At 35.9% G+C, this 21,486-nt stretch overlaps 1 protein-coding gene across 1 annotated transcript in view; it reads right to left on the bottom strand.

The window, feature by feature from the left end:
• The window catches only part of ZPLD1 (zona pellucida like domain containing 1), a 131,532-nt gene extending 118,215 nt beyond the window's left edge, over positions 1-13,317 (bottom strand). Inside the window, exon 1 of the mRNA XM_019448249.2 lies at positions 13,155-13,317. The gene's annotated coding sequence lies outside the window, so the exon portion shown is untranslated. The remainder of the gene's footprint in view (positions 1-13,154) is intronic.
• Positions 13,318-21,486: the final 8,169 nt, after the last annotated feature.

Raw genomic sequence — 21,486 nt, 5'->3', positions numbered from 1 at the left:
CACTTTTTGCAGATGACATGATATTATACATGGAAAATCCGATAGACTCCACCAGAAGTCTGCTAGAACTGATACATGAATTTAGCAAAGTTGCAGGATACAAAATCAATGTACAGAAATCAGTTGCATTCTTATACACTAATAATGAAGCAACAGAAAGACAAATAAAGAAACTGATCCCATTCACAATTGCACCAAGAAGCATAAAATACCTAGGAATAAATCTAACCTAGGTAAAAGATCTGTATGCTGAAAACTATAGAAAGCTTATGAAGGAAATTGAAGAAGATATAAAGAAATGGAAAAACATTCCGTGCTCATGGGTTGGAAGAATAAATATTGTCAAAATGTCAATACTACCCAAAGCTATCTACACATTCAATGCAATCCCAATCAAAATTGCACCAGCATTCTTCTCGAAACTAGAACAAGCAATCCTAAAATTCATATGGAACCACAAAAGGCCCCGAATAGCCAAAGTAATTTTGAAGAAGAAGACCAAAGCAGGAGGCATCATAATCCCAGACTTTAGCCTCTACCACAAAGCTGTCATCATCAAGACAGCATGGTATTGGCACAAAAACAGACACATAGACCAATGGAATAGAATAGAAACCCCAGAACTAGACCCACAAACGTATGGCCAACTAACCTTTGACAAAGCAGGAAAGAACATCCAATGGAAAAAAGACAGTCTCTTTAACAAATGGTGCTGGGAGAACTGGACAGCAACATGCAGAAGGTTGAAACTAGACCACTTTCTCACACCATTCACAAAAATAAACTCAAAATGGATAAAGGACCTGAATGTGAGACAGGAAACCATCAAAACCTTAGAGGAGAAGGCAGGAAAAGACCTCTCTGACCTCAGCCGTAGCAATTTCTTACTTGACACATCCCCAAAGGCAAGGGAATTAAAAGCAAAAATAAATTACTAGGACCTTATGAAGATAAAAAGCTTCTGCACAGCAAAGGAAACAACCAACAAAACTAAAAGACAACCAACAGAATGGGAACAGATATTTGCAAATGACATATAGGACAAAGGGCTAGTATCCAAAATATATAAAGAGCTCACCAAACTCCACACCCGAAAAACAAATAACCCAGTGGAGAAATGGGCAGAAAACATGAATAGACACTTCTCTAAAGAAGACATCCGGATGGCCAACAGGCACATGAAAAGATGCTCAACGTCACTCCTCATCAGGGAAATACAAATCAAAACAACACTCACATATCACCTCATGCCAGTCAGAGTGGCCAAAATGAACAAATCAGGAGACTATAGATGCTGGAGAAGATGTGGAGAAACGGGAACCCTCTTGCACTGTTGGTGGGAATGCAAATTGGTGTAGCCACTCTGGAAAACAGTGTGGAGGTTCCTCAAAAAATTAAAAATAGACTTACCCTATGACCCAGCAATAGCACTGCTAGGAATTTACCCAAGGGATACAAGAGTACTGATGCATAGGGGCACTTGTACCCCAATGTTCATAGCAGCATTCTCAACAATAGCCAAATTATGGAAAGAGCCTAAATGTCCATCAACTGATGAATGGATAAAGAAATTGTGGTTTATATACACAATGGAGTACTACGTGGCAATGAGAAAGAATGAAATATGGCCCTTTGTAGCAACATGGATGGAACTGGAGAGTGTGATGCTAAGTGAAATAAGCCATACAGAGAAAGACAGATACCATATGGTTTCACTCTTATGTGGATCCTGAGAAAATTAACAGAAACCCATGGGGGAGGGGAAGGAAAAAAAAAAAGAGAGGTTAGAGTGGAAGAGAGCCAAAGCATAAGAGACTCTTAAAAACTGAGAACAAACTGAGGGTTGATGGGGGGTGGGAGGGAGGGGAGGGTGGGTGATGGGTATTGAGGAGGGCACCTTTTGGGATGAGCACTGGGTGTTGTATGGAAACCAATTTGACAATAAACTTCATATATTGAAATAAATAAATAAATAAATAAATAAATAAATAAATAAATAGACAATAATTTTTTTTGGAAAAAAAGAGCTTATCTTTTTTATGGCTGAATAATATTCCATCATATATATGTGCACACACACACATACACACACGAACCCATACACACATTGCACATATGTATATCAAAGCAAACCAAGTGTCTAGTTCTCCTGTTTTAATGAAAGATAAAGATCCTTCTGAATCAAGTTTCATTCCAAGAATAGTATGAGGCCTTGCCTACCCAGCAATTGCACATCTCTGACTTTGGTGAATAAAGATAGCCATTGATACACAGACAATGGGCATTATCAGAGATGGCAGACTTGGCAAAAGTACAGTTGCATGAACTAAAGAAGATGAAACAACAGTGGTAGGGAAGACCAAATTGAGCTTTCTTGAAGATTCTATTCTGTCATAAATTTCAAAAAAGAAGATTGTCTCTATATCAGTAGTACCTTCACATCTCTATGAAATATTATCAGTGTTTCAGCATATGAAGTAAGATGTATATTCTCATATCTAAGGCCTAATTGGCATGACATAGAACTGGGCAGGCACAGTAAAAAGTTTTGAAAATGACAGTTTCTGGGAAGGCAAGACACAGTGGCCAAGGGATTATGTAGTCTCAAGCACATTTGATAAGCCCTCAATTTCTAAGGAGTATGAAATGTGCCAAGAGGTGGGTGAAAAACAGCGATGAGAGTATCCAGGTGGTATGATACTCTAAAACCCACATTGACAATAGACATCAAGGTGAGTTGCCGGATGTTAGGAGCTGTCCTCCATCTTTGGGAAGGAGTGAGGCTCCCAGTCTTTAAGGGAAGATGAGGGATTTTAGTATAAAACATGAAATAGCAATCATACAGAAGCTCAGTATAATAAATGGAGGCACAGAAAGTGATATTGAATTCAGGAAATCAGTTGTAACAGGCCTATTCTCTGTTAGAAAGAACTTTGATGAAAGAGCTATGTGAAAGTCCCAGTCAATAGAAAAAAAAACATGTTCCAGATAAATCTCACAGCAAGAATGGTTCAATGACTGTATCCTCAGTCAAAAGATAAGGAAGATGCGCCAAAGCAAACTCCCAGCCAAACTGGAATGGATAGAATGGAGCTTCTTAAATTCTTTCCTAATTACATTTTTATCAAGAAACGAGTATATGGTCTATCTGGGAGGGTTGGCATGGTAACTAGGGTTTGAGCAGTCTGAGAAAATGGGGTAAGTGAATCCTGTAAGTGGCAAGATCCAGTGAATTCACCAGTGGACAAGCTAGGCAAGCAGGAACAAGAGGATTGAGATGTGAGTCAATATAAAGGGTATGACAACTACATAGACACACTGTTCAGATACAGCGAGGAATATGCTACATAAGCTGAGAACATTGGATAGAAATGTGTGTTCATCAATGGAGTACTATGTGGCAATGAGAAAGAATGAAATATGGCCTTTTGTAGCGACGTGGATGGAACTGGAGACTGTATGCTAAGTGAAATAAGTCATTCAGAGAAAGACAGATACCATGTGTTTTCACTCTTATGTGGATCCTGAGAAACTTAACAGGAACCCATGGGGGAGGGGAAGGAAAAAAAAAGAGGTTAGAGTGGGAGAGAGCCAAAGCATAAGAGACTCTTAAAAAAATGAGAACAAACTGAGGGCTGATGGGGGGTGGGAGGGAGGGGAGGGTGGGTGATGGGTATTGAAGAGGGTATCTTTTGAGATGAGCACTGGGTGTTGTATGGAAACCAATGTGACAATAAATTTCATATATTAAAAAAAAGAATAATAAAACTAATTGAACAGTAAATAAAATAAAAAGAAAAAAAAAGAAACGTCTGTTCATGCAAGTTGGGAGGATAAAACCCAAAGGAAACTGAATCCCTGAAAATAAAAAGAGCTCCAGAGCTTCAGTGGTTCTCAAAATAAGTCAAGGCAGACCTCTGACATGAGTATGTGGACATGGCATGAATACATTCTCAGAAGTTTGCTTAAGACCTATGGCATGTAGGTATTGTCCCTTCCCTTCTGGGGATATTTACTAATTCTCTAAAGCCTGCTTCTTGGTAAACTCCAGCAATCACCTCCATTACTGACAGTGAACTTAGAGACATACCATATTCTCAGGGTCCTCATGTATGACACTCTGTGTGTGTGTGTGTGTGTGTGCATGCACACGTTTGCAAATGTGTGCACACACGCATATAAAGGTGGAGAGAGAAGCAGAGAAAGGCTGGGTAAATTGAAGACTGTCATTGTATGTAGCATTTTATCTTCCAGAATTTTTGATAATACATTAATTCTATTTATAAAAGTTAGCCTGTGTATTGATGGTTTTATGTCAATATTAATGACCAGAGCAACAAAACCATGCTTGAGGGTGGAGCCTGAAAGACTGAGATGAAATCAAAGTGGGCACCACCACAGAAGCATTTCGGAAGGAAGAGAACTTCATTGTATTTCAATGGAGCGCTTATCTTATTTGCCTCGTCTAATTAAAGCACTGAGAAAGAAGAGCAATTTTTTCCCAAATTGCTGAGCCCTCATAACCAATAATGCCATGTTAACCATCATTTGGGAAGATGGAAAAGCATTTAAAATTCAGTGCTTTTTTTTCTAACTCAAATTTGTCTCTTTGTCCAATTTTGTCTTTATTTTTATATATACTGATATTTATCTTTGATATATTATGTCCTTCATTTAAAATAAAAATATTATGAGTTTTATCATTATTTCTAATGTGTTACTGACCAATATGAGATTATTCAAGTTCACCTGCTTACAGCTGTTTTTTCTTTAGAATACATAGTGTGTCACCAAAAAATGTTTAAAATAATAGATGTGTGAAAATGTAACAGAGAGGAGACCAAGTAAAATTTAGAAAAGGAAGAACTTACTTATTTTAAGGTGAAATATGAAGAGAGATATGAAAAACAATTACTGAAGGGATAATATACATAAAGGTGCTATATTCTTTTAATTAAAGCAAATAAATATACATTTAGTCATAGTGTATTCTGGAATGAAAAGAGGATATTACGAGAGAAACTGCAGCTAATACTATACGCTCCTTGTAAAGAAATTAGAGAGATTTTGAAATGAATACTAACATATATCCAGTCTACGTAACAGAAACTGATCAGAATCCTGTATTTCTTGGAACTGTAGGCAAAGTCTCCAATAACACATTCAGAGAACAGAATTAAAAGGAAAATATTCCAGGAAAAGTAGATATGAACTTAATTCACACTAAATGTAAAGACAATAAATGAATGGAGTTATTACTTAAAGGATTAATGAAGGCAGAAGCCCAACTGCAAGCAAGAGAAGGAGGAATTTTTTGTCAAGGCAAATTTACCTCCTTTGCCATTTTGCCCTGGGTGGCCCGGATGACCTGAAAAATTCAGGGAGCTTGAGGAGTAATTTGCAATAGGGTGGACACAGTTGGCAATGATTGGATTTCTTAAATGCAGATAAGTAATATTATTTCTGCCCATCTATTTATTATTCACTATCACTTAACCATGACAAGAATAAAATGCACTTCTGACATGAAAATGTACTTTGTTTACTTTACTTTTTAGTGAACACCTCTCGCTGTAAAGTTCCTAATAGGAAGTCTAGCAGAAGTAATTACTGACCTCAAACTCATAGCTATACTGAACTTGAATACACAGCAATCATATTTTTGTAAGCAATTTTAATGTCAAGAGAAATTTATGATGGCTTCCCAAAGCAATGTACATTAGAATTACCCCATGGGCACAAGGGTAAATTAGGTTGAACAAGGAAATCAGTGGAAAAATAGAATACAAGTAAATATGGAAAATATGACTTGTAAAAGTATTAATCTTCTTTTCCATGAAGCATGAAAATTGTTTTACTTGTTGGGATAATTGGCCAAGGAATTTGCAAGATGATAGATTTTATTTAAAACTAGTTTGAATTATATGGAATTTTGTAATAGTTCCCTTTTTGATGGTATACACAAGCAATAAAATCAATATAGGCCTTTATTTCTTTAGATAACCCTGATGAATTATTTCACTTGAGCCTCTTTGCTACAGAAGGCTTACATAGAATTAGCTAGCAACAGGTCACAGATTCTACCCAATCATTTTACCAATGGGTGTTGACTGGGATAATGACTGGGTTGCTGTATCCTTTAGAAAAAGTCTCCAAGAGATTACACCATGACAAGCATGTGTGAGATTAATAAGATTATTCTGATGTTTGACTATAAGCATAGTAATCTAGCCTAGCTGTGTACATACTCAATTCCAGCAGACAATCTCTTAGAAGGCACTAAAGAGTCTGAGTTCTCTGCTAGCTGTGGGTTGTACAAATCTCGAGGATATTAGGAAACTCTTGATATTGAAGTTTATTGATAGTGTTTCTAATAGAAGATACGCCTCTTGACTGTAAAGGATAAATTAGGTTAAGCCACCAAAGAATAATGAAATAAATAGTGGTCCTCCAGTGACATCTAAGCCCCATTCAGATGAAATGTCTCACTGTCCCTGAGGAACTTGGAGGCAATATGGTTGGTAAGTAGATGAACACGGATAATTATATCAGTAAGTCTTCTGGCATTTAGAGTATTTGAAAAAATAATAGCTATGTTTATTAAACTAGACAACTTCCTTTCCATCTTTAATCCCCAGCTTCCTTATTTGGAAATTTCAAGTAATGACAGAGCTATAATAATGCTTCAAAAGATTCCAATCAATGGTTGTTACACAAATATAACACAGATAGTGGCACAAAGGAAAAAAAACATTTAGGTAAAATTTTACTAGGGAATAAAAGTACAAATCTAAAGACTTAATAATATTAATAAGATATAGAACTAGTAGTTAATGAGAATTGAAAATGTCTGAAATGCATGTTTCCATGTTAGAATGAAATTTCCTTCACTTCTGATCTTGAGCCCAGGATCACAAGGAAACATTAGGGTAGAAGGTTCATGGTAATGGAAAACTAAGTGGCATAAACTCATGTAACAGAGCCAAGGACAAAATCAGGATGATATATCACTCATCTGCTTCTCCAACTGCAAAAATAGAGGTCAATTAATCAGTCAACAAATATATAATGACTACCCACTGTGTGTTCAGCAGTGCAAATTAGCAGATCAGTACCTGCTCTAATTTTAACTCATAGTCCATTGGGAGACCAACAAGGTTCTTTTTCTATTGAATTTGGATGAATTTATATAGTTATACCTACGGGAAGAATGGAATCACAAATTCCCTTCTTCAGCCCATATCTGATGTAATTTACCCTATGTGTTGTCTCTTTCATTTGGAATCCCAGGGTTATACAGTGTGCCTTAATAACATATGGTTAGTACAAAGAGTACATCTATGTTTCAGTAATCTACCCAATAATGAAAAGTCCATTCATGGTCCAAAGATAAATCTAACACTGGACTGCAGTGTGGTGGGTTTTTAGCTTTGCTGTGACAACTACTCTTCATTGTGAAAAGGAAAGAAAACCTTTTTTAAAAAATCTCTTGCTGAATTATAAAAGAGAATAATTCATTCCCAATTATTTCGTTTTTGAATATAGTGGCTTATGGAAAGAACAAAAAGTATGCACCTGGCTTACATTAGCTATTGATAAAGTTAAATGGATCCATTTCAAGGTAGATTTTCCCACGATACTGGTTAGGGACAATGTAAATCTTTCTAAGCTGTCACCAAGATTGTAAGATTGAAAAAGAAGAAAAATTACCCACAGCGTGAAATAATATTTCTTAAAATGCAAATATTGAAACTAATTTCTAAGAAAGTTATGGAGACAAAGAAAAATGGAGAATATAGTGCTTTGTTAAACAAAAGCAAAAATTATCAGTCGGTTATTTGAATGGATATTGTTAATGCACAGAAATTAAGCCAGGTTAGGAAAAGAAAAAAATATCTCATTTGCAGATTTAGAGCACACCTCAGTTAACTGAAATTCAGATTAAAGGAGAAAAGAATTTCAAAATTGACTTTATGACAAATGTTTAAATTTAACACCTCACCCTTCCTTGAGCTTCTTATTTACCTACATTTAAACCAGCCTTCTCCAACTGGAATAACCTGAGTACTGAGAGAATTTTTAGGAAATTCAAACCCAAAATATATTTTCCATTAGAAATATTTTGCCAGGGTGCCTGGGTAGTTCAGTTGGTTAAGCATCTAACTCTTGACTTCGGCCCAGGTCATGATCTCACCGTTAGTGGGTTGAGCCCCACATGGGGCCCTGTGCTGGCAGCACAGAGTCTTTTTGAGACTCTCTCCCCCTCTCTCTCCCTCTCTCGCTGCCCCTCCGCTGCTCATACTCTCACTCTTTAAAAATAAATAAATACACATTAAAAAACTTTTTTTAAAAAAGAAAAAAAAAATTTGGCAAAAATTAAGGACAAAGTAGGATTTTTTGACCACTATAAAATACAGAACTCAGCTTGGGTTAAACTTTGACCCAGGCTAAATCTAGAGAAATATAATAAAGTAGATAAATAAACTAGACATCCAACTTGGCTAACTCTTTCACCATCTACAAGTCTTTATTCAAATCTCACCTTCACTGCAAGGTCAATGGTGACTACCCAATTTAATGCTATAATGTGCCCCCTCTCTGACATCTCAATCACTTTATCTGATGTTCTCCATTTTCTTTCTTCCATAGCATTTGAAAATTAAGACCATCTATATCCACAGAGCTCACCCATCAAAACTGAGACCTGATGCCCCAATATGAACATGACATACCACATTTTTACCCCAGAAGGTAAGACTATAATCCAATAAACAGCTTCACTCTTTGCTTCAGGAAATGCAAACTGATTAAACCAGACAGTACTCATCTGGGTGATTATCTCTCCTATCAGGCAATAGACTGTTCACACTTATCAAACAAGAGTTTACTTTTCAAGAATCCTTCCACTGATGTTATTATATTACAAATTCTGTCTAATAATCCCAGTAAATTTCCCACCATGAAAGACACATCTTTCTTTTAAGTTTATTTATTTTGACAGGAGAGAGAGAGAAAGAAAGAGAGAGAGAGAATACAAGTGGAATAGGCATAGAGAGAGAAAGAGAGAGAGAATCCCAAGCAGGCTCCATGCTGTCAGCACAGAGCCCAACATGGGGCTCGATCCCACGAACTGTGAGATCATGACCTGAGCCAAAATCATGAGTCAGACGCTCAACTGACTGAGCCACGCAGGCACCCTGAAAGACGCATCTTAAACCACTTGATTTCAGGCCCCAAACATGATAAACGCACTTTACAAATCTGCCACCTTTGAGACACTACCACACCTCTGTCAAGGTAGTGTTTGCCCTTACTATAATAGATCAAATAAATTTAATTTTGTTTACTCATCAGATTATTTGGTAGTCAAGAGTCAACACATTTATCACTTCAGACATACTGTACATTACTTACTTTTCACATTTATTGCTTATTTTAGGTCTCCTCCAACTAGAAAGTGTGTTCCATGAAGGCAGGGATTTTTGTCTGTTTTGTTCACTAACATTTTCCAAATATTGAGAACAGTGTCTGTAACTTAGAAGGTACTTGACAGATTTTTTTTGTTGACTAAATGAATAAAAAAATGTATAAATGAATGAATGATATATAGAACATTCCACCTAATAGCAGCAGAATTCTCATTCTTCTTAGGTATATACAGAACGTGCTCCAGGATAGATCACATGTTACTTCACAAAAAAAATCTCAACACATTTAAGAAGACTGAAATGAAACCAAGTAGTTTTTCCAACCACAATGGAATTAAACTAAAAATCAATAGCGGAAGCAAAACTGGAAAATTCACACATACGCGGAACTTAAACAATATGATCTTGAATAACAAAGAGTAAAAGAAGTCAAAAGAGACATTAGCAAATATCTTGAGACAAATAGAAACAAAAACACAACTTACCAAAACTTTCATGATATAGTAAAAGCAGTACTAAGAGGGAAATTTATAGTGATAAATGCCTACATTAAATATGAAGAAAGATCTCAAATAAACAATGTTATACCTCAAGGAACATAAAAAGAAGAACAAACTAAGCCATAAGTTATCAGAAGGAAAAAAATAAAGATTTGAGCAGAAATAAATAAAACAGAAAATAGAAAACAATGGAAATTTTTTGACAAAAGTAAGAGTTGGCCTTTTGAAAATATAAACAAAATTGACAAGTCTTTAGCTGAACTTACTAAGAAAAAAAGAGAAAATTAAAATAAATAAAATCAGAAGTGAAAGAGAAGAGATTATAATTGATGCCACAGAAATAAAAAGGATCATAAAAGACTACTATGAAAAATTGTACTCCAAACTCAAGAATTTCAAGGATAATGTAGAAGAAATGGATAAATTCTTAGACATACAATCTACCAAGACTGAATCATGAAGAAACAGAAAGTCTGAATAGACCTATAACTAATACGGAGACTGAATCATTAATCAAAAACTCTCAACAAAGAAAAGCCCAGGACCAGATGGCTTCACTGCTGAATTCTATCAAACATTTAAAGAAGAACTGATGCGCATCTTTCTCAAACTCTTACAAAAAAAAAAATTGAAGAGGAGGAGACACTTCTAAATTCATTTTATAAAGCCAACATTACCCTGCTACCAATGCCAGACAAAGATAAGACACCACAGAAAACTATAGGCCAATATCTCTGCTGAACACAGATGCAAAATCATTTCCAAATATACAAGGAACTTTTACAACTCGATAGCAAACAAACAAACAAAACAACCAAAAAAACTGACTTTTTTAAATGAACAAAGTCATTGAATAGACATTCCTCCAAAGACAAACAGGTATATGAAAAGATATTCAACATTACTAATCACCAGGGAGATACAAATCAAAACCACAATGAGATACCACCTCACATCTGTCAAGATAATCAAAAAGACAATTAAGTGTTAGTAAGGATGTGAAGAAATCAGAACCCTTGCATGCTATTGGTCAGAATGCAAAATGGTGCCACCATTATGGAAATAGTATGGACATTTCTTCACAAATCAAAAATAGAACTATCACATGATCCAGCAATCCCACTTCTGGGTATTTATCCAAAAATATTAAAATCAGTATCTCAAAGAGATATTAGTGTCCCCATGTACATTGCAGCATTATTCACAGTAGTCAAGACGTGAAATCAACCTAAACGTCCATCAACAGGGGAGGCTGGGTGGCTCAGGATTAGGCATCTGACTTGGGCTCAGGTCATGATCTCGTGGTTTGTGGGCTCAAGCTCTGTGCTGGACTATGTGCTGACAGCTCAGAGTCTGAAGCCTGATTCAGATTCTGTCTCTCTCTCTCTCTCTCTCTCTCTCTCTGCCCATCCCCTGCTCATGCTCTCTCTCTCTCTCAAAAATAAATAAACATTTAAAAAAATTAATAAATAAATAAATGTCTATCAACAGATGAATGCAAAGAAATATGGTATTTTTGTACAATGGAAGATTATCAAAAAAATAGCCTCAAAAAAATAAGGAAATTCTGCAATATGTGACAACACGGATGAACCTTGAGCATATATGCTAAGTGAAATTAGCCATTTACAGAAGGACAAATACTGAATGATTCCACTTATATGAGGTATCTAGAATCGTTAAACTCATAGTAACAGAGAGTAAAATGGTGGTTACCAGGAGCTGGGGGAGAGGGAAAACTAGGGAGTTAGTTGTTTTTCAATGGTATAAAGTTTCAGTTATGTAAGGTGAATGAGCCTAGAGATCTGTTGTGCAACATTAGCCTATAGTTAATAATGTATTGTACACTTAAAGGTTTACTAAGTAGATCTTGTGTTGTGCTCTGACCACAAGAAAATTAAATTTGGTTAATTTAATTTAGTTAGAATTTAGTTAAATTTAATTTGACTTAATTTAATTTAAAAAAAGAATGAAGAGATTGCCCACCTACTGCACTGTGCTTAGGGAAATGTGCAAAATACATAGAAGATACTGCCCTTGCCTTGTAAAACTTACAATCTATTTATAATAGCGACTTGGACAGTGTTTAATGGGCACTATGTACTATTCTAAATATATTAACATCATTAAAATGTATCAAATATTAAATACATGAAATATATGAAATAATCTAAAATTTGCAACAACTGTATAAATAGGGTGATACTAAATAAAAACATTTATTAACAGGTACAACATGGGCACTGACTTGTGAGTACAGATAGGGGACATAGTGTTGGGACAGCATCCTAGAGGCCCTCAACTGAGTAGAATCACAGGGAAGAGCAAAGCTGCACTGAGAAGGAGAGGCATCCTGGGGACCTGAGGCTTTAGCTATTTATCAATCAATTTGAAGCATTTCAGTGTTCTGACAAATTTGCACAGGTATATATTAGCTCACGAGATTGGTCATATAATCATCCTCATTTCATAGACAAAGAAATGAAAGCCCAGAGAGCTGAGTGAGTTGCATACAGCCATCGAATGGGGGAGGCAATATGTGAATTTAGACAGTCTGACACTAGATCATTTTCTAACTGCTGTACTATACTGCCTCATATTTACAAAGAAAATAATTAGCTTTAAAAACAATGAATAGCTAGCCAGCAACTAATGGATTCCAGGCACCTTTCAAGACAAGATGTAGAGGGAGTGAAGCATAACCGAAGTAGAATCTTAGAAAAGTTAGTGGTTCTAGCAAGAAGTACTACAAGTCAGGAGAAACTGTGACTAAGAAGATGAAGATTTGTCTTCAATAAACCAAAGGTGAAAATGCACTGTTTGCACATATTATCTGAATAATTGCTCCAATTTCCCATTATGTTGTATCAAAACAGTGGTTTGGAAACAAGAATTTGTAAAGTTTCCAGTAACATCCCCAGGGATGTGGCAGCAGTGGTTCCAACTGCACTTTGGCCAACTCTCTTTTCATTTTGGAAGTAGATGATTAACCATGATTGGCGGCTATTGCTAATGACAACAGGAAAACTGTATCATTCATGCCAGGAATTCTCCTAAATGCACAGTGGAGGAAAGCAGATAAAGCCCTTCTTCCCTCGTTTTCTCCATTCCCTACTCTGCCCCTACAGTGGCACTCTTTCTGGAGCTGTGTCCAACTACCTGGTATTGGTTTACCATAGCACACAGCCCAGGATTTGTGTTCCAGGTTCTTGTAAACAATGCTCACCTGAAATGGATCAGCATCACCATTCGGAAATAAAATGTGTCCATTGCTTTCCATTGCTGGATTGACCTTTCATCATAGTTAAAACAGTGATTTGGGTTTACCATATCTCCCTTCAAACCATTTTAGGGTGATGATTGGCTTAAGATGCTAATGACTCTGCATTTCTTTCAACTGAAAGAGATAATTAAAAAAAAAAAAAAACATAGACATGATTTCTTATTAGTTCCATGACATTTTAAACAGAATATCATTATAGCCCAAAGTTTAAAAGATTGTATTAGTTAGTATTTGTGTTTCTCAAATAGTAATACAAAAATCAGATGACTGATAATTTCAATAAAATGAGCAATATGATCAACATTTAATAAACTAGAAAACAATACCAACTGGAGCTGAGAAACTAAATCCCATAACGCCAGCTTTCATTTCAAATGATCTCCAGGTGGCTGCTAGCCAATTCGCCACATGAGAAAAGCCTGACACTTTTTGGAAAACAGACTCCAACTATTTAAAAAAAAAAAAAAAAGAAAAGAAAAAAAAAGGAACACTCGGTAGAGAATAGACAATGTTGTGCTAAAAAAGCTATGTTATTTTGCCAGAAAAAAATTCAATCTGTGTGCAAAATACCTCTTCCCATGTCTTTTGATCTGATGTAGCACTTGTCCAAATGGATGGGCTCCCTAAAGGGAAAACCCATTTCAAACATTGAGGAGCTCTAACAAATGCAGAGCACTCAACCTCAGGCTTAAATATCCCAAATGGTCTCTTGCTGGTAACATGAGAACAAAATCAGTGTTTCACTCAGAAAACAGCTTTCCTGGCTTTTCTCTTCTGTTCCATTTGTGCATTGATATGAAGATCAGAGTCGAGGACTTGAATGTGATTTAGAATCTCGATGCAAACAATGAGACATTAAACACTTTCTGGTCCTCTAAAATCTGTATTCAGGCTCCTCTCTTTTCAGGGTATAATCACAATCCCATCAGTATTCGAGGGATTTGTGCACACAGACTGCCTCTGTCAAAATTCTAGCAAGTTAATGCATTCAAACATAGCTTGGTTGTGCAAATTATTGCCTTAAAAGGAGGATGTAACTTGGTATTTTGACATATGTTGTTTTATACAGAACACAGTATCTTTTTTTCTTCCTTTGAGTCTTTTAGTTTTAACTTAGGCACTTGAAGATTTGGAAAATGAAATTAAACTTTAAAAAATAAAAGAAAAAACAAGCATAATGATCTAAAGTCACAAAGAAAGGAAGGCAGAGACCAAAATCACCATCGTACCTTGGTCATGCAAAAGGAGTGAAGACTTTAATCTTGAATCACAAAGACTTTGGACTTCCCGTCTTTTCAAACTGATAAATAATGTTTCAAGCATTTATTCATTTCCTGAGATTTAACAACATGTATTGCTTTCTTTCATCACTTTGCCAATTTACTCAAAGCAAATTACTACTTCAAGCTCTTCATAAATCCTACAACCTCTATATGCTTAGTTTCCTCATGGGTAAAATGGGAATAATGATGCTTAGTTTGTGGGGTTGGTATAAGGGTTAGAAATAATACATGAAAATCACCTAATAGTACCTGGAACATAATGGAGGCCGTCACTATTATTATTACCCAAAAGTTATATCTGGACATGTAAATTGGAATAAAACACTGAGGCAGTTTTCATACTAATTCAAACATAACACATTTTCTTACAGATGCAAGATAATTGAGGTGAATGTTGGAACATTTATTTGAATTATCAAGATACATAAATCATTTCAATTTTCCACTTTACATGTCCAGATATGGCTTTTGTACATAGCCCCAGAGCCATACAGAGATTTTTGAAACTTCACCCATTACTGAAAGCCCTCAGCATTGTTTAACCAACTATGATACACAGCTGCCAAAAGACTGCAGGACAAGCTCCATTTATTAGTAGGGTGGCTTACTCAGATATCAAAAACCAAGAAAACGAATCCAATGTATGGTCCGACAACTATCCCTCATATAATTTAAATCAGTAAATCTAAAATTTGCCTGAATGTGGAGTAACAGAACAATGGGCCATGTTCAGAAAACATCTTTGTTTGAGTTCCTATATTATAAATTTCTAGGGCATCCTAAAAAATTTTGCAGGGACAAAATAAAATCTGTAAAGTAAACTAAAGACAAAAATGATTTTTTCTACCTAAAATTTATACCTTTCCTGTGTTTTGGTCTCTTAGAACAATCTTAATTAATGACAGTTGTTCAGGGAAAAGGGAAATGTAGTAAAACCTGCTCTTTAAAAAAGGGTGGAAGGTTTGAAAAAAATATATAATTGCCTTTTAACTGTAGGTATTACTTATCAAGTTGTTTACCAGCTATAAAATACTGTGCATATATGAAAGGTTACTGAATAAAATTTGGGATCTGAAAATTACAAGCTCTATACCCTAAAAATAATATTAGAGCAGCAGCATGATGTTGGAGAATTTGCACTGAACCAAAATCAGAAGGAATGTTTGGACTCGGGCTCCTAATAAGGCACTAAGCAATCCTGAGGACCTCATATATTCTTATCGACAAAATGAGAGGATCAGACCAAATTGGACTCCCCTTGACACAACTATAACAGTTTATGTCTCCTTCACCATGTAATTTACCTTTGGTCCAGACCAAATAATCATAATACAAATTTAATTTTAGAAACACAATTATTTTCACAACTATTCTGGGCTGTATTGGGACTCCCTGGATTTTCTCACCAGACATAAAATAAGTGAGGAAGTTCAGCTCCATAAACACTGGGATCAATGATGAAGGAAAACAAAAAAACTCTGAGATAAAAAGGAGCTCAAGAGCCAAGGGCAGTATAATTGGGGCAGGTCAGACAGGACCCACCAAAAATATATATATATGTTATTGTCCAGAGGCAAGTCAGCTGGAAAAGACATATAAGCCTTTTTTTGTACAGGTAAATCATATTAAGTTTGTAAAGAGATTTTATTTGGTAGCTATTGGGGAAATCTTTTAGAAACCAGGTAATAAGAAAGCAGATTTGACTTCGAACTCTTGGGTTAGTCTGAGAACCAGTAAGCAAAGACTAATGACCCCAAACACGATTGTTAAATGAGGAATCTAATAAACCCAGTAAGGATCTATTTAGAGTACAGCCTGTTAAGACACCACTTACCAAACAAAATCAAGTCAAGTTAATTCAAATGATAAGATAGTACAACTATGACTTGCCATGTAATCTATTTCAAATTTTAACACTAAAGATCCTTATTCATCTTCATACCTTTCCCATGTATTTTTACATCTGAAATTCCCATTTGAACTAGGTGATTGATTGTTAGACTTAAGAAAAGTAAAAGAACAAGACAGAGTTTCAAGAGAAAGCTTATATCCCAGCTACCATGATGTAATGGAATCTGAAGTATAAAGGATCCTCTTGCTTGGAGGTTAGAGAGATGCTTACTCTTAAAGGTGAAAGTGAATTCAGGAAGCATCTAACCACCCCTTTTATTTTACATATACCCAAGTATCCAACTCCATGCTCTAAAAGATAAGCTTTCACCGGTATCTTTTGGCCATGACTATTAAATTACCATAGCCATCCATGAACTCTTCCCATTTGCCATCAAGTACCAACAGGTACCTAAAGAGGTACCTAAAATTCCCTGGGTTCCAGTCTTCCTTACCACAATTGTGTAGCAGCAACCCTGTTTCACCTTGATAACTAGAATCAGTCACTGCAGTCAGGATAGCAATTCCTTTATTTGCTTTTCGGTTGAGCAGCCTGAAGAGGCCAAAGATAACATATGGCAATCTCTGATTCCAATGAATTGGAATTCTGTTTTAGTCTCCTATTGTGATCATTCCCTTCTTAGAAAATAAGAGTTTTCATACCAACAGGACCAAAAAGATTCAGAAAGAGAAAGAATAAATTTGGAGAGGATTATTTGGGATGAGTGAAAATCTACTCTACTTAAAACCCTTGGTTCCTAGACTCTGGTATTAACATTCTGCATGGTCATTGGTTTAAAGCATATATTGCATCATATATGACAGTTCCTCAAATCCACAAGTGTTGTCACCCAGGCAGCTTTGTAACTATGTATCTAATAGGCCATTCCACTGTTCTGTTAAGCCACCTGTGTTTTGGGGCGAAAGGATAAATGATAAAACCAGTGACACAGTTTCCATTGTATGAGGGGTCATACCATTCCTTGTGGGTCATATGTTTTATGGTCTACTACTTATTTTTAGTCAGGTCTTTTGTCAAATTCCTGAGAGGATCCTGAGGGGGAGTAGGTGGTATCTGTTACACTCTTAAGAGGAGCCTTACACCTGAGGGGTTTGCTTTGGTCAGATGCTCCCAGCATTGTTCCAAAATTTGTGTTTTTCCCCACCCTGGGACCTCAGGTCCTATCCTTTCCCTCTCTGGGAAATTTTATCCTATCTTTTTCTCTATCATAACATGACACCATTCACAGTGGGCAGTTAAGGTCCAATAGTCTTCTTCAAAGGAGAATAATTAGCAGAATATGGCATGGAAGTTTTTGTCTCAAGCCTTTTCTCAATCTTTTGCATTCAGCTGGCCAAGAATATGGAGGATCACATGGGACATTTTAAGGGTGGGACATGGAGATGTCATTTAAGATTGTATTCACATTCCATTGGCCAAAATTCACTTTCAAGTTTCTACTGAACTACCAGAATGTCCAATAAATGTAATTTAACTCCCTCCTCTCCACCCTACAAACACAAAAACTCCCCCAAAGACAAAAATAATGCAATTTATTCGTGGTTTGAAATGTGATCTCTAGATCTACAGCAACAGAATTGCCATGGAACTAATTCCTATGCCACACACATGAATTACTAAATCTGAACCTCTAGGAATTCGATTCAGTGATTTGTGTTTTAACCAGCCATTCGCAAGATTTAGATGCATGCCAAAATTTACAAATTACCAGTCTGGAACTAAATGAGGAATAACACCAAACTTCACATTATCTCAGAGCTTTCCATCATCCCTCACTTTCAGCCTCTCAAAGGTAAGAAAAAATCCCATTACCTACTCAACTCTTTACAACTTTTTCTTTAGCTATCCTATCCCTAGGGGGAAGATCTGGTAGGAATTCTTCCGCAAGGATTTACATCCTCCTTAGTTTCTGCTTAGCTAGAGGGAAAAGGGGGTCTTTTTATGCTTCAAGATATATAACACTTTTCCAGTGACAGCCACCAAGATCTGTTTTCTTAATGCAGAAATGAGTTCAGACTAAGTTTAATAGTATCTGTCATGGGTGGTATAATTTTAAAATCTAAAGATTTAAGAAGGAATAAAGGCTGGTCATCTCAAAAATGGCAGGGCAATAATCTCAATTACTCTAAAATTTCATATTCTGTTGCCTTAATTTAAAAATCGCCTAAATCACCCCTGCAAATTTTTTTTTAATTAAGTTGTGGTCTCTAAGCTATAATGACTTCAAACTATATTATATATTTTGAAGTTCAAAGTGAAGATTACTTGTGAATATTAATTTGAATTCATTTTAATTTTCATTTGCTTTTTCATTAATAAATTCAATAATACAAAATTGACCTTTCATACTTGAGAAGCAATTAAATTTTATTAAATTATGATTTTGCATGTTTTAGTTGGTAGCTAGATTGATATATACCATAAGTTTTTATTCAAAAACTAGATTTTTTGAGTGAGTAAACTGTTCTCTGGATAGAAATTGGGAACTAAACTCTACAAAGTTTTCAGAAATCTTTTGGTTCCCAAACAGTCATTAGGTAATTAATATTTTAGTGAAACTGAAAAGCTGAGGTGATCAGTTAATAATCAGAAATGATTCACTAACCCACGTACTCATGTCTTCTACATTTTAGAAAGATCATATGAATTGGTTATTTATTGCTATATAACAATTTACCGACAAATTTAGCAGCTTAAAGCAATAATTACTTATTATTTTGTAATTTCTGTGGGTTAGGAATTCAGGAGTGGCTTAGGTAGGTGGTCTGGTTCAACGTCTCTAAAGAGGTATAGTCAAAAAGGCAGCCACTTTCATCTTAAGACCTGATGAGGGTAACTCATGCGGTTCTGGGAAGGCTCTACTTCCTCACTATAGGTCACAGAACTCCATTTCTCTCCACGGGCTTCTCCATGGCCTCCTGAGTACACAGTCTCACATGTCAGCTGGCTTTTCCCAAAGTGATGGATGAGAGAGATATGGAAGCAAGTACCCTATAAAGAAGCCACAGCCTTTTATATCTTAATATTGGAAATGACTTACCCATATGCTATCGGTCACAGAGACCAAACATAGTACGTTGTAGAAGGAGTCACCACAAGGATAGGTATACATTTGGGGGCCATGATGGAGGCTCTCTATCACAGCATAACTACAAGATTTGGTAGACTGAATATTTTTTCACACAATAGTCTGTACTTCAGGTAATTATTGTATTATACAATTCTAAAATGCAATCCAGTTCATGCTTAGGTATATTCTGGAAATATACTTCTGAAAAGTTTTGTATGAATAAAAGACTTGTCAATGTCTTTTTCCACATCTGTTCTCCTTCCTAGACTGTGAATTCATCAGGAAGAGTACTTTTTGTCACAGATGTTTATATTTCTAGCTCCTTGAACACTGGCTGAGATAGAAGTACTTAGTAAATAAGTATTACTTATGCTGAATTGTCTTATATTTTAATTCTCAAAGTAGTTTTTTTTCTCATTTTTTAAAAATAAAAATGGGGTGCCTGGGTGGCTCAGTCGGTTAAGCGTCCAACTCTTGATTTTGGTTCAGGTCACCATCTCATGGTTTGTGAGATCAAGCCCCACATCAGGCTCTGGGCTGTGCACTGACAACACAGAGCCTGCTTGGGATTCTCTCTCCTTCTCTCTCTGCCCCTTCCCCACTTGCTCACTCACTCTCTCTCTCTCTCTTTCTAAAAAGAAATAAAGTTTAATAAAATTAAGGTAAAACTTACATAAAATAAAATACACCAATCTTAAGTGTTCATGTCAATAAATGTTGGCAATTGTATATATCTATGGCACCCCAAACAAGACATAGAACACTTCCAGCAACCCTGGAAATTCACATGTGCCCGTTTCTAGTCATTTTTTTCCTCCCCTTCCATGCTCAGACAATAATGCACTGATTTCTATCACCATACATTATTTTTACCCATTCTTGAACTTCATACAAATGAAATAATTTTGTCCCAAATACTATAAACGTATTCATTGGACTTTTTTGCTTTTTTTGTTTGCCAGATATTTTTTAAGAAATACATCGTTTCTCCATATATATGTAGTTCATTCCTGTTTACTGATGTGTAATATTCTAATGTATGAATATGCCTCATTTTGCTTATCCATTCTCGTCTTGCAGGACATTTGGATTGTTTTCACGTTTGACTATTATGAATAAAGCTGCTATGAATATCCTTTTATAATTTTTTTGGTGGAAACATGATTCTATTTCTCTTGGGTAAATACCAAGCAGTAGGATTGCTGGATGCCATTGTTTTTAATTAATCAAAAGGCTTCTTTGTCTTCCAGTCTGTTTAGGAACTTAAGACCCAATTTAAAAAAAAAAAAAAAAAAAAAACAGTTCTGTCTAATTCCCAAAGAGAATGGTGAGTAAGCAGAGATAGAAATACCATGTTTTCACACTAAGTTTCTGGAGGGACCAAGAGCAATAGACACATCCCTTTGCATGAAGTTTGTGCATACAGTTGTGGAAGGAATTCTCCACACTAGTGGAGGGGGGCCTTTGCAACAGGTAAAGCCTGGAAGATATGGGGGAGCAGTGCACAGAGGGAAAGCAAGGAGAGAAAAAAACTATGACAGCATAGACAGAAGTGGTCGTGCTCTCCATCCTCCTTGAGGAGAGATGCCAGTCAGTGGTAACTCTCTCAACTTCATCTTGCCCATCTCCAATTCCCAGGCCTTTTGACAAAATGTCTTCTTCTTGTTATACATATGCCCCTCAGAGCACCATATCAGTGCCCTCACTTATTCATCCATGTAACAAATACTTACTAAACATTTGCTATTTACCAGTGACTGTTCTGCTAGGAGAAAACAAAGCAGACAAAAATCCCTGCCCTCATATAGATAAATATATTTGCATAAATATGATCAAAATATATATTTCATTTGCATTTTGCTTTTTCACCTAATGGATTACAACCTTAATTTTACCTAAATACGTTGAAATGTTGGCTCTAGTGCCTGCCACAGCATCTCTCACATAACAGGTACTCAGTCCATGTCTATTGAATGCATGAATGAATAAATGTCTCAAAGTTTTAAGACT

This window comes from Panthera pardus, unplaced genomic scaffold, assembly GCF_024362965.1.
Source record: "Panthera pardus isolate Hobbes unplaced genomic scaffold, ASM2436296v1 HiC_scaffold_16, whole genome shotgun sequence".
Classification (NCBI taxonomy): domain Eukaryota; kingdom Metazoa; phylum Chordata; class Mammalia; order Carnivora; family Felidae; genus Panthera; species Panthera pardus.
The sequence above is the reverse complement of the archived record's forward strand: the minus strand, read 5'-3'. Positions and strand labels throughout refer to the sequence as shown.